We start from the raw sequence: 17,041 nt of genomic DNA on the forward strand, positions 1-17,041 counted from the left end.
GAGCACCCTGTCACTAGAGGGATGTCAGCCCAGAGAAGATGAGGGACTATTTCACAAAACTATAGTAAAAAGGATACAAGCATTTGATAGGCACTTAGAGTAAAAACCCTCTCATAAAGTCCCTTTCCACCTGGGATCCAGCATTCCACATTCTAGGCCAGGGGTCAGCAAACTTCTAAAAGAGCCAGGGACTAAATATTTTGGGCTTTGCAGACGAGAGGGTCTCTGTCCCAATGCCTCAACTCTACCTGCCAAGCCAGAGCAGCCAAAGACAATGGCATAAATCACGAATGAATGCACGTATTCCAATAAAACTTTATTTGCAAAAACAAGCAGGGAGCCAGATTTGGCCCAGGGGCCCCTAGTTCGAGAGTGATGGTCTCATCGAGTGAAACTGCAGGGAATTGCTAGTGTTCCATCAACCAGGTGAGGAATCCATGGCTTTACCTTCAGGCCCAATTTAAACCACCCTAGGCACCCCCTAGTTTCTTTAAGCTTCCATCATTCATTCATTTTACTATTCTTGCTGCATTTATGTATGTTTGAAATTTTCTACAAAGGGGGAAAAAAAGAAGCCTACCCAGAATCTGGATCTACTTGGAAAGCTGACCATCTCAATGCTGCCCCCTCTAAACCACCACGAGCCACGGGGCCTGAACCAGCGCGTCCTCACCAGGGTCACCGCACACCAGTGCCAGGACTGCACACAGCAAAGAGAGGAACAAAGACAACGTCAGGGGTTTCTCTAGAATTAAAGAAATTTCTTTTCTTCTGAGACTGCACTTTTCCTAGCAATTGTTGCGATTAAAATGTCCCTTCTATTACAAAAGAATAACAATAATAACCAGTTCACAGAATCCTAAAGTCTGGGAACCACTGCTTCCTCCTTGGGTCCTAAAAACTGACTTTCCTTCAGGCTTCTCTTCACCCCCAGCCTCACCCCTCCAAGACCCAAGATCCCACTGAGGCCCCTGTGGATGCACCCAGGCCCTCGGCCAGCCCTGGGGGTGAAGGTGAGGAGGATGCGACCTCAGGGGGGCCGTGGCGGAGATGGGGTTTACAGGGGACCTGCCTCGGCGGGGCATGCCACCCTGCCCCCACGGTCCCGCACCCAACACATGTGCACAGGCCTGTGTTGGTTCTCAAACAAACCTCTGAGGTGAGCAGGGCAGAAACAGTCCCTATTTGACAGAGGAGGAAATCGAGGTACAGAAAGGCAAAGCGGTCCTCCCAAGGTCCCCAGCAAATTAACGGCAAGGCAGTGGGGATTACCTCTGCCCTCGTCTTAACCCGGTCAACCAAATCCAGCCACCCTTCCTCTGCAAAACCAACAAAGCATCACTTTCATTAAGAGTCTCAGTTTTCAGTGACCAGTTCAAACAGAAAAGTATTGAATATCTAACCTGCTCAGAATTTTTTTAATGTCAAGAATGGTACCTGCCTTTAAACAGCTTACTAGTTGATCAGAAAGAGGAGAAGATTCTTTTCATTGTGCAACAAAGTGCAGAGGGCTGGAACGTTCCACATCTGGGCAGAAGCCCTGGGCAGGACTGAGAGACTCTAACGTGCCTCCTGCTGGGAGCGCCAGGCCCCGAGCTCCCTCCTCACCTCTCCACGGAGGCCTGAGCCGGATGTTTCCGGCTCTCCCGACCCCTCCACATGGAGATCGGATCCCAGACGTCTCCAGAGGGCCACAGAGGCAGGCACAGGCCTGGGTCTTGCCCCAGCATGCATGACCTGTGCCCATGGGACCAGATGACAGGGGATGAAGTCAGCTGCTTCCATGATAATTAATTTAGATCCAGACACAAACCTACTGGGAAATCAGCCCATCAAAAAAGAGAAAGAGAAAGAGATTCAAGACTGGAATGGAAAAGTTCCAGCAATATGTGGGTGGGGGTCAAAGTATATCTTACATCCTAAGAAGATGCTTAAAGGGGTTAAGGAGGGAACAAAGGAGGGTCCCAAACACTTCAAGAGGAACGGACACAAAAGGACCACCCTCGACTGGAAATCTGAGGGGGGGGGGGCGGGAGGGGGTCCGGGAGGGGGTGTGGTCAGGCAGCAGCACTCCAGGTGTTTCGTTTTTAAAATAAGTTTGATTGAGTTATAATTCATATACCACACAACTCAGAAATCTAAAGGGTATAACTCAATAGTTGCACAGAGTTGTGTCACCAGCACAATCAATTTTAGAACATTTCATCTCCCCCAAAAGAAACCGCGTACCTATTAGCAGTCACTCCCCACTACCCCTCCCCATCCCACACCCCCAGCCCTGGGCAACCAGGGATCCACTTTCTGCCTCTATAGAGGAGCCATTCTGGACATTTCACACAAATGAAATCACACAACAGGCGGTCTTTCCTGACTCACGTCCCTCACTCAGCATTGTTTTCCAGCTTCATCCGAGCTGTAGGATGCGTAGTCCTTCATTCCTTTTTAGTGCCAAATACTCTGCATTGTATGCAAAGACCACATTTTGTGCATCACTTGATGGAGAAGCAGATTGTATCCACTCTTATGAACAAGTTTCCGTGTGTATCTAAGTTTTCCCTTCTTTGGGGCACATACCTGGGAGTGGATCTGCCGTGTCATATAATCTCTCTGTTCAATCTTGTGAGGAACCATCAGCCTGTTTTCCACAGCAGCTGCCCCATTTTCATCCCTACCAGCAGCGTACGGGGGTTCCAATTTCTCCGAATCCTTGCCAACACTCGTACTGATCTGACCTTTTGATTCTAGAAATCTCAGTAGGTGCGAAGTGCTATGTCGTTGTGGTTTTGATTCCCTGATGACTAACGATGCTGAGCATCTTTTCACATGCTTATTGGCCCCTTGTATATCTTCTTTGGAGAAATATCTATTCAAGGCCTTTGCCCCCTTTTTAATGTTTGTCTTGTATATTAAGTTGTAAGAGTTCTTTATATACTCTAGATACAGGTCTAGAATACATATGATTTGCAAATATTTTGTTCCATTTTGTGGGTTCTCTTTTCACTTTCTTGATGGTGTCTTTTGAAGCACCAAAGTTCTTTTTTAATTTTGATGAAGTCCAATTAATCCATTTTTTTCCTTTGGTCTCATGCTTTTGGTATTATATTTAAGAAAAAATTGTGTAATTCAAGGTCAAGAAGATGTCTACCTATTTTTTCTTCTAAGAGTGTTATTTTTTAGCTCTTATAGTTAGGTCTTTGATGCATATTGAGTTAATATTTATGAATGGTGTGAGGTAGAGATCCAACTTCATTCTTTCACATGCGGCTATCCAGTTATTTCAGCACCATCTGTGGAAAAGACAATTCCTTCCCTATTGAATTATTTGCTACCTTTGAAAAATCAATTGACTGTAAATCTGAGGATTTATTTCGGGACTTGCAATTCTATTCCATTGGTCTATATGCCTATCCTTGTGCCAGTACCACCTTATCTTGATCACCGTTGCTTTGTAATGAGTTTTGAAATCAGGAAGTGTGAGCTCTCCTTAGTTCTCCTTTTTCAAGGCTGTTTTGGCTATTCTGGGTCCCTTGAGTTTCCATATAAATTTTAGAATCGCCTTGTCAATTTCTGCAAAGAATCCAGCTGGAATTTTCATAAGGGTTGCACTGAATCTGTAGATTAATTTGGGAGCAATGCCATTTGAACAACATTTAGCTTTCCGATCCACAAACATGGGATGTCTTTCCGTTTACTTAGGTCTTTAATTTCTTTCAAAACATTTTGTTGTTTTCAGAGCATGTCTTACATTTCTTTTGTTAAATTTATTTCTAAGCATTCTGTTCTTTTCGATGCTATTGTAAACAGAATTATTTTCTTAATTTAACTTTCCGATTGCTCATTACGAGTGTACAGAAATGCAATTCATTTTTCTATACTGGTCTTTTATCCCACCTTACTGAACTCATTTTCAAGTTCTGATAGTCTTTTTTAGTGAATTCCTTAGCATTTTCAATATTCAAAATCATCTCATCTGCAAATAGTTTTACTTCTTACTTGACAACCTAGATGCTTTTTATTTCTTTTTCTTGCCTAACTGCTGTGGCTAGAACTTCTGATCTGATGCTGAACAGAAGTGGAATGCTGGACATCCTGTCTTGTTCATGATCTCAGAGAAGGCTTTCAGTCTTTGACCACTAAGCACAATGTCAGCTGTTGCACGTTCAAGTTAAAAATCTTCAGCTTGGGATTGATAATATTATGAGACTTCTCCATGTAGTTAAGAGAGAAATCACACATAATCCTCGCTATTGAAAATAAGCATAGACAGAAAAAAGACCAGGGGCCAGCCTGGTGGTATAGTGGTTAATTTCACGCTCTCCATTTCGGCGGCCCGGGGTTCACAGGTTCGGATCCCAGGCACAGACCTACCACCGCTCATCAGGCCATGCTGTGGCAGCGTCCAAAACAGAAGAACTAGAAGGACTTACAACTAGGATATACAACTATGTACTGGGGCTCTGGGGAGGAAAAAAAATAGATCCGAAAGAAACAGAGCTTCCTTAACCGCGTCCCCTGAATTGCCCCTGGACTGTGGGCCATGCTCAGCCCCCTCTGTGAGGCACAGGGCCTGCCAGACCCACAGGGGCAGGCTGCTCTCCGAGCTCATCAAGGCTAAGTTGTGTTTGTCCTCAAACCTACTTATTCCAGTTTGTCCTTATGTAATGGTTAATTAAATTTTATGTAAACCATTAGAATAGGAATTAAAAAGGAACTGTTTTTATGAAACAAGAGTTGAATATTTAGGGAAGATTGCTGTTAAATTAGGCATGGACAAAATAACTGCCTAATATTAAGGGCGTATGAAAATCTGCAAGCATTGGGCACTCAGTTCCTATTTTACTTGATAAAAACGGAAAACGAGAATCAAAGAAAATGCGTTAAAGGACAATACAAAAAAGATAATGTGGACATCATCCAGTGGACCCGTAACCCAAGAAAGGCCTTGGCCTCAAACCAGGAGATGGGGGAATGAATGCATTTTTTATGTTACAGTGAAATGTTTTGTCCTGTAGGGGAGGAAGACATATCCTCTACCCACTGGGTCCTTCTGGCTGGGCTATGAATTAAATTCACAGAGACAGAATAACAAGAGAAAATCAAACAAAGCTTTATAACATGTATACATGGCAGAGACTCAGGAAAACTGAGTAACTCGCCAAAATGGCAGAGGTTCTCATCTTACACACCATCTTCACCTAAAGACACACGAGGATGTTGGGGGTGGGGGGAGTCAGTTATGGGAGATTACCAGAAAAGCACAGTAAACAAGTGTAAGGTTATTATGCGGATTTAAGTCCTTGCCTTCCACACTGATGAGAGTTTCTAGAGAAAGGTCATCCCCTCCTTCTTCCTGGTACAGAGGGTGATATCTTTACAGATGGAGATTTCCCTTAAAAAGGTAAATGTCTCTTGCAAAGAGTAAAATTCTACTTTCAGAGCTTCTCCCATGTCTGCAGTCCTTAAAAGTAACCAGCCCAAAAGAATCCTCATGCCAAGCAGACACAATTTGGGGTGACCAATTCTGATGTCCCACAGACCGCCTTTGAAACTTTGAGAAGTTTCACAACCCAGAAGCTGAATGGTAGATTGTTTCATCTCACTGAACACATTTCTTAGTCTTGATAACAATCAGTCCTGTTAAATTTATTTTAGAAGGTGGTGATGCAGGTGGGTTCCCAAAGTTAAGCCTATATTGTGGAAGTAAGCAATCAGTTATTTAATAAGAAGTATTTCTATGGAAATAAAAATAAAAACAAGGTTAATGATTGGAGCAAATTATAAACTAGTTTCTGAGCCCAGGAGACAGCCAACTGAGAAGATTTCTAGATGTCAGTGTCAAAGCATCTTTTGCAGTTTGAAATGTCTCTGATGATGTCATCAGGTGTTCAGGTATCTTTCTGAGTGAGTTATACAGCAATAGACATGAATCTCTCAAGTTTATATCAAGTTGTCCAGCATCAGTTCGTAAGCCTTCAGGAAAAAGGGCAGGTTCAGTTCTCAATAATTCCAAATGAAATTATGGGAAAAACTGAAAACATTAGTTTGAGGATTTGTAGCCAGATATTTCAGGAGACTAGAAGAATTCAGGATCTAGTCCAGTTTACAAATAGAAAACAAAAACCTCAAAGACAATTAACAGATCTAGGATCATTAGATCCACAATGTGTATTATGGTTTTTACTGAAACATAATTTTTCTCTCTAAAATCACTCTCAATTTTACCAAAGATAGCCAAATTAAGACTAACTGGTTTGCAAAATAAGTCTAGTTTCGATAGATTTGGCCCAATTATTTACCTAAGTGCAACAAGATCACATAGGCTCTTTTAAATCTGCTTTGCTGGGACTTTTTATAAGGAATCTCAGATTGAACCTCAGAGGCCTCTTGAGGCCAGGAAAGCCAAGGACTTAACAGAAAAACCTGTAATACCTTCAGATCTGGGTGAATTTCTCTCCTCTCCAGGTCCCAAAATATTTTGAGGTTCCAGGCACCTGCCAGATAGGTGACCTTCCTTACTTACCCATAAGGTTGCTAGGAAACAAGGTACCAGGCCAATATCTCCAAGTGGCTTTATTCCATAAGTTCAATCTTTGTTTCTCAAAAGCTTTCTGGTCCTATCTGAGTCTATGACTGTTCCTCTCAAATATGACATTCCAGTCAAAGCTTTGGTAAGATAACCAATGTTTCCAATTGTGCTCTGTTTTAAGAACAGATTTCTATTGAACTTGAGCAAATAACCATATCGTCATGAAATAATATTCACTTACTAAGAGTTTCCAAATTCTGGAGCCATCAGGTAGAGAGAAAAAGATAAATGTCTCAATTCTGTTTCCAAAAGTATAATGTACCAAATTGTCATGTCATAGTTAGCTTAAGAGAAAAAGTTCTCCCTAAGTCTGGAAAAAACATTTTTAAAAATCAGCAATATTTTAAACAAAAAGTTATAAAACTTAAAAATCATCCACATCAGTTCATTCAGTCCTGTGTAATCAATTCCTGATCTTACTCTTTCATTTAGCAGTTTTATGGGGTCATCAGTTTCTCCGTTAGAGTTCCATAATTTCCTACCCAGTTCAGTTTTATAATCTGAACGTTTGTCAGAAAACTGTATTTTAGAATAAGTGTCAGAGTCCTTTCCATAAATCTCTAAAGTTAAAAATATTTGTAAAACTACAGCAAAACAAAACTGTCTGTAAGTGACAAGACTTAAAAATGACAAAGAAATTTGGCTATTTCTGTGAAATACAACACTTTAAGATAATAACTAGAATTATGACTGACAACCAGGACAGATTAGAATTTTCCCGGAACGTTATATAATTTTTAAAACATTTATATCAATAACATTTACTCACACAATATCATAGGTCCCTGTGAAACAATGCTTAGTTATCCCTTTAACCATGGTGACAAAGATTCTTCAGCAAATGCAGAGAATTAAACAGCTGTAAGAAAAACCTTAGCACCTGTGATTAAACACCTGATTAAAACAATATAGGAAATTTATTTTGATGAAACACAGAATCCTTATCCTTCCAGAAGACTACTCAAAGAAAAAACCTTTCATAATCTCTTTACCAAAAGCAGACTAAAAGTTCAGGAAAACTATCCTTTTGAGAGGAAAAAAAAACAAATTCTAATTTTGTACCTGAGTACTTTTGATATTAAAACTTATTCACTTAATTAAATTTATTTTAAGTTTAGCCAATTTGACCATGTACAAAACTCTTTTCAGAATTTCTCTTTCACATACCTTCTATAACTTTCTTTTTTACATTCAGAATTTGTCTCATGCCTTTTTTTTTTTCTCCTAGTACTTCAGGACAAATTTTCTTAACCAACCAAACAAAAATATTTCCATTCTTTATACCTTCTTTACTGAAAACATGTCTCACTTTTCTTGAACACAAATATATTTTTTCTTAACTTTTAGTAGCTTTAATCACATATGAGAATTTTCAACCCTTAGAAATATTAATTTCTAAGTTAAAACTCAGAAGTAAGCATTTATAAACTGTCTTTTACATTCGCAGTCTGTGGCTTGGCAAGTTGATAAATATTTTTTATAGTTTTTAGAAACATGTTACTTTATAGTAGAATCTTTTTTTTTTTTTTTGAGGAAGATTAGCCCTGAGCTAACTACTGCCAATCCTCCTCTTTTTGCTGAGGAAGACTGGCCTTGAGCTAACATCCATGCCCATCTTCCTCTACATTATATGTGGGACACATGCCACAGCATGGCTTTTGCCAAGCAGTGCCATGTCCACACCCAGGATCCAAACCGGCGAACCCCGGGCTGCCGAGAAGCAGAACGTACGAACTCAACCGCTGCGCCACCGGGCCAGCCCCAATAGTACAATCTTTTAATAAAACACACAATGTGTTTAACCAATAGACCCAAATAAACCTTTTATTTTCTGTGTGATAAGAATCCAAAAGTAGGAAAACCAATATTCAGTAATTAATGTCTACTATCTTATCTTACTTGAAATTGATCTAAATACTTAATGAAATTTTTTTTTAAGATTTTATTTTTCCTTTTTCTCCCAAAGCCCCCCAGTACATAGTTGTGTATTTTTAGTTGTGGGTCCTTCTAGTTGTGGCATGTGGGACACTGCCTCAACGTGGCCTGACGAGCAGTGTCATGTCCACACCCAGGATCTGAACCAGCGAAACCCTGGGCCACTGAAGCAGAGCGTGAGAACTTAACCACTCGGCCAGGGGGCAGGCCCTACTTAACGAATTTTTATCATTTAATTTAACCTAGCAAAACTTCAAAGTTTCCAGTTATGAGATTTTGGAAATTATGTTAAATATACATGCCATAACACATGATTATTTTAAATAGTTCACCCAACACTTTTATCTCTTCACATCTATTTAGTTTGCGCGTTCCCAATAATTATTTAGATTGCCTATGAAACTTTATGAGACATTTGGCAAAATTAGCCATCATTTTAAGTTATTATTTTGCCTAACTAGTTTTGTAATAGAGATAATATCAGCTTATTTGACCAATAAATGTAGAATATAGGCTGCATGTCTGCATCATATCCAATGCTGATAACTCTGAGGATATGCCCATCTTAATCAAACCAAAAAACTTAAATAAGCTTTCAGTTATGAAAGATTAATTTTATCGTGCTAACTCGAATGCCATTTGGATTAGTTTCTGTTACATTTAGAAATAATGTAAGCACTTACTTTAAGCCAATTAAATAGAGCTCTTAATTTTGGCCACACCATCTGGAGGTAAAATAATGCACATATACAACATACACAGAGACACACAAACACATGGGTAGACACACACAGACATGTTACATTTTTGTTATGAATCAGGTACAATACAAAACTCCCTAGTTTCTGAGAAACATTTGCATTTCAAAGAATGGCTCTTGGGTCCTAGAGAAGATGAGAACAGAAAATCTCCATCATAAAGACACAGAGAAAGCAGTCAAGTGTTCTTCAAGATGGAGTTCCTGGGGTATATTCACCTTATCTGTTTCTAATGTCTCAATATCTAGGAGCATTTGGGGAGGAACAGGAGAGGTTCTGGGATTGGCAAAAGGCACGTGAACTTTGAACTGCCTTCTAGAACCCTACCTCCACCTTGCAGAGATTTGCAGGACAAAGATGGTTGCTTCCAGTTCCCCAAAGAACTGGATTACAGCCTGAAGGACAAAATGAGGCTGAGCCACCCCTCCAGCTACTCCCTTGCAATTGCTTCTTTACATCAGGGAAATTTTTAACTTAGGAGATGAATCAAAGATTTGTATGTTCTAAAACGTCCAGGACCACATGTCACACCGTTAAAAGTCCTACAGTCAGGCAGGAGAAACATTCCCCAGTGAGACACTGTTTGTCCTCGCAATACAATCTATAACAATCAGGCAAACAGAGATGCAGTCACTTCACCTACAGTCTGTAAATATACCACTTTTTTACAAAATTTCATCTAAATTCCATCACAGCTTTCATTAGAACTTTATCAATAGGCCCTGGTCTTATAATATTGGATAGGGGAAGTATTCCCAGCCAGACATTTTAAAACACAGTCAGGCAAAGTTGATATAACCTCTCTATATAAAATCAGCTCAAACATTCCAGCCTTTATAATCTTATCAACACTTATACTTTTAGATTTTCTCAATTCAATTGCAGCCTGAGTCAGGGTCTTAAGCCTAGTCATTATTTTTTTTCTGTTTCCTTTTTAATTTGGCCTTTTCATAGGTACCAATAAAAATTATGACAAGAGCTCTCACAAATTTTTTTCCCCAATTCAGAAGCTTTTCCAATTTAAATGATCCATCATCTGGCCACATTGAGGAGTAGGATCTTGACAGTGACTCATACCAATAAGCTTAACCATGGACGCAAGAGGTATCCCCAAAAGAGATCCAGAAAGCTCACTCCCAAAAATAGTCTAAGAAAGTAAAAGCCTTCATTGCACAGCAAGCAACAAAGGTTGAGACAACAAAGGCCCCTTATGAAAGCAATTGGGACCCCTTATGACAAACTCCGCTGAGAGTTGAGAGAGGCAGACAAAGAGAGTGTGTCCCAGAGCCCCAGTCTACCCAACTGGCTGCCGAAATGCGTGCTGGTACAAGCATCCTCTGGATGACAGAGACCAGAAAGGTCACAAAGCCAAGCTCTCAAGACATAGAACAAGACAAAAGAAAAACCTCATCTAACACACACATTAACAGCTTTAGCTAAGCCTTGGGTCTCTTGGAGCCAGAACAATACCTAGGAGGGAGGTGCCAGGGGGTTGGGGGTCACATGTGCTTCACAGAGTACCCCGCTGTGGCAGGGACATTTTCTTGATGTTGGCAGGGGGGAGATCTGTGTCATCTACCCCGTTCCGTGACCAACTCATCCTTCCACGGGAGACTTCTTGAGGTGGCGAGCGCCATAATGGCTCTTAACTGCTGGACCCACGCCCACCAAATATGTGGGCTTTTTGGCTTTCAAGATGCCCTTAGCAACAGCTTCCACCTATGCACATACTCCCAGACAACAGGCTTATAGAGATGCCTGTGTCTTATGACAAACGACAAAAAAGACAGAGACAGGGAAAAATACTATCTCTGGGAGGAAAAGGATCTATAACCAATGAGTACTCAACCAAATCCTAGAGTCGCTGAGTCCACAAAGCTAGCCTCACCAGTATTTTTCCCTGCTAATCTAAATTTAGAAAAGCAAAGAAAACTCACCGCTCTCGCTTCCACTGGACCCTGTAGGCAGAGATCCGGGAGACTGACGTGGTAAGAACTCTTACCTCCCGTTGGCTCTTATCAGGGGTCCAGGATCTCTCACCTGCAGCAGTCCAGGAGCAAGCAGTGTCCAGCCAGTGAAGTTTTATCCCATCCAAGTTGCCAAACTATAGAGGAGGAAGACATATCCTCTACCCACTGGGTCCTTCTGGCTGGGCTATGAATTAAATTCACAGAGACAGAATAACAAGAGAAAATCAAACAAAGCTTTATAACATGTATACATGGCAGAGACTCAGGAAAACTGAGTAACTCACCAAAATAGTGGAGCTCTCATCTTAAATACCCTCCTCAGCTAAAGACACAGGAGGATGTTGGGGGTGGGGGGAGTCAGTTATGGGAGATTACCAGAAAAGCACAGTAAACAAGAGGAAGGTTATTATGCAGATTTACGTCCTGGCCTTCAGCATTGATAAGAGTTTCTAGAGAAAGGTCATCCCCTCCTCTTCCTGGTACAGAGGGAGATATCTTTACAGATGGAGATTACCCTTAAAAATGTAAATGTCTCTTGCAAAGAGTAAAATTCTACTTTTCAGAGCTTCTCCCATGTCTGCAGTCCTTAAAAGTAACCAGCCCAAAAGAATCCTCATGCCAAAGAGACACATTTTGGGGTGGCCAATTCTGATCCCCCAGAGTCACAATAAAATGTTCAAGGTATGCCCGTATCATTTTTATGATGCCCTCTTTAATAACGTTGTTCAACTAAGTGACTCACCGCCAGGGCTAGTGGTACTAGACAGGGCTTTCTCTGCACACAATGTAGTGGTGGTTACCTGGGCAGGTGTGACAAGAGGTCATTTTTTTCTATCTCCTTTTTACCATTCAGTATTCTCAAGACATTCTAATGAGTATGTCTTGTTTCTATAGTAGAGAAAATGTGTGATAAAATTTCTTCTTTTTTAAGATTCAGATTCCACTACTTTCTGCTAACAACGGGAAGGAATCCAGAAATGTCACACTGCCCTGGCCAGCGTTGTCCTTGGAGCCAATAAAGTGCCCCAATGCTGCAAAGGTAAATAAGCAGAAAGTACGCAAAAGGAACGCCATGAAACAACTAACTAATTAGGACTCCTTGACTCAAATGTGCAGCTACTTTCACGGAGAGGAATAAAGGCCGAAATAGATTCCTTAATTTGGTCACAACTAAGATAGTTCCCTTCCCGAGCTCCTTGGTGCAGCCACTGAATTTCTTAGGAGACTTGAATTCAGTGTATTTTTAAAGCAACACAATGTTTCTGCTTTGACACATGCAAAATAAGTGCGTTAAGAGATCTGTTTCACTGTACCTAAATTCCTCACAGCTGATCTTGCCTCGATCTTGCCTCGACATCCCAGCGCCGTGCTAGGTTTATTGTAGGCATCCATCTAATGAAAGAACAAATAATGCACCTGAGAGCAGCTTCTCAGGACACTGGCCCTTCTCTCGCAGACCAGGGCTTCTGAGGCGGCAGAGGAATCGACATGTGTCTTAGGTCCTTCTGTTGCACCCCTCCCCCCATTCTCATAATTACGTCTTCTTATGTTTGAAATACAGTTTGCTAAGCCGGGACCCTGTCTGAATCAATGAGGACACAGAAGTGAAAGGACTGGGGAGCTGAAAGCAAGCCAATCTGGCCTGCGCTCCGTGCCAGGCACACAGAGGTCCCCAGGGGTGTGAAGCAGGCCCTCCCCCGACACGAATAAATGACCACAGTGCCTCGGAAAGAGGCGAACCAAGGTGTGTTTAAACCTGTCAGGGAACAGGGCCGGGCAGAAGGACCCCGAGAGTCTGAGCTTGGCTTGAAGGAAGGGGAGGGTGCGGTTGTTTGGGACTGACACCCCCAAACCAGATCCTGGAACCCTCGATTAGCAGGAGGCACTTCCAAATGAGGGGCAGTAGGTGTGGCCATTTGAAAACCATTTCATCCCTCACCTCTGCCCTGCTGGGTCCACGCCAGGGGCTGGAGCTTGGGGAGTGGGCATCGTCAGGCATTGGGAGGCACATTTTATACCTAACGTGAAATCGAGTGATCGAGGCAGCCACTGCCCGGGGAGGGGGAATGTCCCTGAACGCCCCACCTCCATGTGGTTCTGGTTCTGACACGGCTGAGCCTGGCCCCTGGCCCCTGGCCCCTAACACCAAGGAGGTGCTCAGAGCGGTGGGCTCATAGCTCAAAGACCAAACCAATGAAAGCATGAGCACGTGGTCGTAAAGATCAGGGCCCACTGCTCGTCGCCCAGAGCTCAGGTGGTCAGACACAAGCCCTCTCACGGAGGCTGGCCTGCACTTCAGACTGGACTCATGTAAACAGCTTCCAGCCCCGGCCAGCACCTGGGGCACCGGTGCTAGAGACGCCTGAAAGTGAGTTCCAGTAATGCAACACGCAGGCTTATCTGTGAGCACTGTGTTCCTCTGAGGATGGAAACAGTTTGCACCACTCTGCGCAAATATAAATCCCTTAGAAACTACTCTGGGCGGCTGGGTGGGGTGGTGGTGGGGGGGGACAAAGGTTTAAAATCGAACGTCAGTGATCCCGACCCCAATAGGAGGGAGAGGGAGGGTGGAGGGAGGGGGAGGAAAAGTGGATGGGGGAGGGAAAGGGAAGGGAGGGGGAGGGGGAGGGAAAATGGAGGGAAGGGGAGGGGAGGAGGGTGGGGGAGGGAGAGGGAAGGTGGGGGGAGGAGGGGGAGGGAAGGGGAGGGAAGGTGGGTGGGGAGGGAAGGGGAGGGAGGGGGAGGGAAGGAGGGTGGGGGAGGAGAAGGGAAGGGGAGGGGAAGGAGAGGGAAGATGGAGGGAAGGAAGCTGGAGGAGAAGGAGGGAGGGGGAGGGAGGGGGAGGGAAGGGGAGGGGGGAGGGAAGGGGAGGGAGGGGGAGGGAAGGAGGGTGGGGGAGGAGAAGGGAAGGGGAGGGGAAGGAGAGGGAAGATGGAGGGAAGGAAGCTGGAGGAGAAGGAGGGAGGGGGAGGGAGGGGGAGGGAAGGGGAGGGGGGAGGGAAGGAGGGTGGGGGAGGTGAAGGGGAGGGGAGGGAGAGGGAAGGGGAGGGAGGGGGAGGGAAGGGGAGGGGAGGGAGAGGGAAGATGGAGGGAAGGAAGCTGGAGGAGGAGGAGGGAAGGGGAGGGAGGGGGAGGGAAGGAGGGTGGGGGAGGAGAAGGGGAGGGGAGGGGAGGGAGAGGGAGGGAAGCTGGAGGAGGAGGAGGGAAGGGGAGGGAGGGGAGGGAAGGGGGAGGGAGGGGGAGGGAAAGCGATACACTGTCACATTCTCATTCTTACACTATCATGTTAAAAACACAGTACATCTAGTTCTGCCTGATGACAATTAGGCTGAACACTCTCACTGCACCTCATCAACATCAGTTGCCCAGTTATCACAATATGGGGACACTCTTCACTGATCATTTACACTGACTGGCTCACAACTTAAGACACAAACCCCCTCAAGGCTATGTGGAGGCTTGTTTGGTTTAAGTGTCTCTAGAAGACAAAACTGTCTCTGATTCAAAGAGGAGAAAAGCCCTGAGGGGTAGAGGGGTGAGGAGGGGGGGGCGGGCAGACAAAGTCAGTATTTGGGGATAAGGAAACACGGCCTCTGAGACTCCAAAGGCCGGTCCTGAATGAGGCATGTGGGCTGTAATGGGGTAGATGACAAGTTGGCTCTGTCCCCTTCTACCTCCTGGTGATCCCGGGACGAGGATTCCTCTGCCCTGTCCCAGAACTTCCTGGCCTGGCCTCTGCTGGGCCTGACCACCTCGTCTGCAGCACTGCTGACAACGAACACCAGGGGCAGGCAGCAGCTGTGTCCCCATGTCCTCCTGCACCACCAGCAGCCCCACTTCCTCTCGGAGAAAGGCACAGTGGAACTGTGCGTGCTGGTGCCCTGCCTGGGGGGCTGTGGGCTCCTGCTCTGACCATGGGACATCTGAGGACCCCAAGGCATTGCACACACGTGTGCACACACTCCCACCACAGACACATCCACGCCCCCTCTGGAGCACACACTCGGTCCATGCCCACAGACTCACGCTTCCATTTACGTCCATAATTACTCCCTGTGGTTTGGGTATACAGACCATCTGTGTGCTCAAGCTACTTAGGAAATCTTCCCAAACGTGGCCAAATGTTCTCAGCAGTTGCCCCTTTTGGGGAGAGGGGGAATTACATATGATTAATTTGTTTTCCAGTTTCTTTATATTTTCTAAATATTCTACAGTGAACATGCATGTATCACATTTATATTCAGAAAAAGTTCAAGTATATTTAAAAGTCTTTCTGAGATGAGTACTAAGTAGCATGCTAGTAGCCACACGCGTATATTCATCTCACTTTGATGCACACACTCACCCTGAGCAGTGTGCCTCCTCTATGTTACAAAGAACCAAGCAAGGGTGTGAGAACCCACGGAGCTGCCCAAGGTCACCCAGCTAGCACGTGGCCCGAACGGAGAATACAGTGTCTTCACTCCTGGGAAGAGTTCCTCTGGTGTTTCCTAAAGACAGCAGAGCGAGAGCGGGTGCACAGGGAGGAGGTAGGGGGAGCGGTGGGTGCTGCGTGCCAGAAACCCGTCTTACTCATTTGATTATAAAATATTTCTGAGCCACCAGATGGTATAATAGCGGTTGCAGATGCCAATAGCTTTTCTTAACGTCTGTGCACAGGGCTCCATTTCAGGGGCCTGAAGAGTGATATCCAAGAAGCTATTCTGGAGTTCCATAAAGACAGTAACTGTAGAGTTAAGAACCACGTTCAATGGCTCTGTTTAACAGATGTGCGTTCCTTCGTGCCTCCCAGCCGAATGGGCCTCAGGCTAATCCTAAGGCAGCTGGGGACAGTGGGCAGGAGCCCTCCAGGGCGGCTGCCCGCGCTCTGGGCTCGGTTACATAATTAATCCCGGGCTGGGCAGGCGGCCCTCCCGCACAGGCGGCTTGTCGCAGTGCCGGCCCAGAGACAGCGAACATCAAAGACGACGCTTCCTCGTGCTCTGAGATCAAAGCCGCAGGGCTGATGAGTTCCCCGCAGCGCTGGGTCTGCGCGGCTTGCTCTGCCTTTCTTGTTTTTGTTTACTTTTTAATAAAGGACCCTTCATCCCTGGTCCTTCAACAGCCCCACAACCTACTTAAAAAGCAACCGGTCAGGGCTCGGGTCAGGGCTCGGCGCTGCCGCTCTAAACAGCCATCTGCGCGCTGTCTGCACTTCAGAGAACCGTGCACTCACGTTCCCAGCAAGCCCAGGGGACACGGGCCTCCCTGGAGGCACAGGGCGGCGGAGGCCGCCTGCAGTCACTCGCTTAGGGAGAGTGCAGCTGAGGGCCATCTGTCCACTCCCGACTGGACACAGAGAGATGCAGGCTGACCACTCTTCTCTGGTCACTCCTCTCTCCTCCTACCCCTTAGCCGCCACCAACAAGAGAACAAGAGACAGACTTTCTGTGCCATCAGTGGCCAATCTAAAAGCCCCTTCGCAAGGACGTGCTTTGTTTCTGGTCTTCAAACTTAGTTGTATTCGGCTCCAGTCAGGTCACTCTGACCTGGCACTGGCCATGCTTAATCCAGGGTCTGCAGTCAAAGGCACTTGCAGCTTGCAAACCTATCCACCAGAGGCTTCACCCAAAGCCACTCCTTACCCTGAAAATGCTACAGACTTCAAGAAGCCTCCGAATTCAGAAGCAAAAGAAAGGACGACCCTAGGAATAGCAGGAATAGCTTCCATGGAAGTCTGTGCCTGGTGGCCCACCATCCACATACCCACTCCCCACCCAGGAGTCCTGGGGGAGATACAGTGCCATCAGTCC

The 17,041-nt window shown here is 44.9% G+C and overlaps 1 protein-coding gene across 6 annotated transcripts in view; it reads right to left on the reverse strand.

Moving 5' to 3' along the window:
* The window catches only part of HPCAL1 (hippocalcin like 1), a 121,371-nt gene that overhangs the window by 68,457 nt on the left and 35,873 nt on the right, over window positions 1-17,041 (reverse strand). The window contains exon 1 of one of the 6 annotated variants that reach the window (XM_070512620.1): window positions 12,563-12,636. The exons of the other annotated variants lie outside the window; for them this stretch is intronic. The gene's annotated coding sequence lies outside the window, so the exon portion shown is untranslated. Of the gene's footprint in view, window positions 1-12,562; window positions 12,637-17,041 lie in introns of those variants that run through there. 6 annotated transcript variants of the gene reach the window in all.

This window comes from Equus asinus, chromosome 6 (assembly GCF_041296235.1).
Source record: "Equus asinus isolate D_3611 breed Donkey chromosome 6, EquAss-T2T_v2, whole genome shotgun sequence".
Lineage (NCBI taxonomy): Eukaryota > Metazoa > Chordata > Mammalia > Perissodactyla > Equidae > Equus > Equus asinus.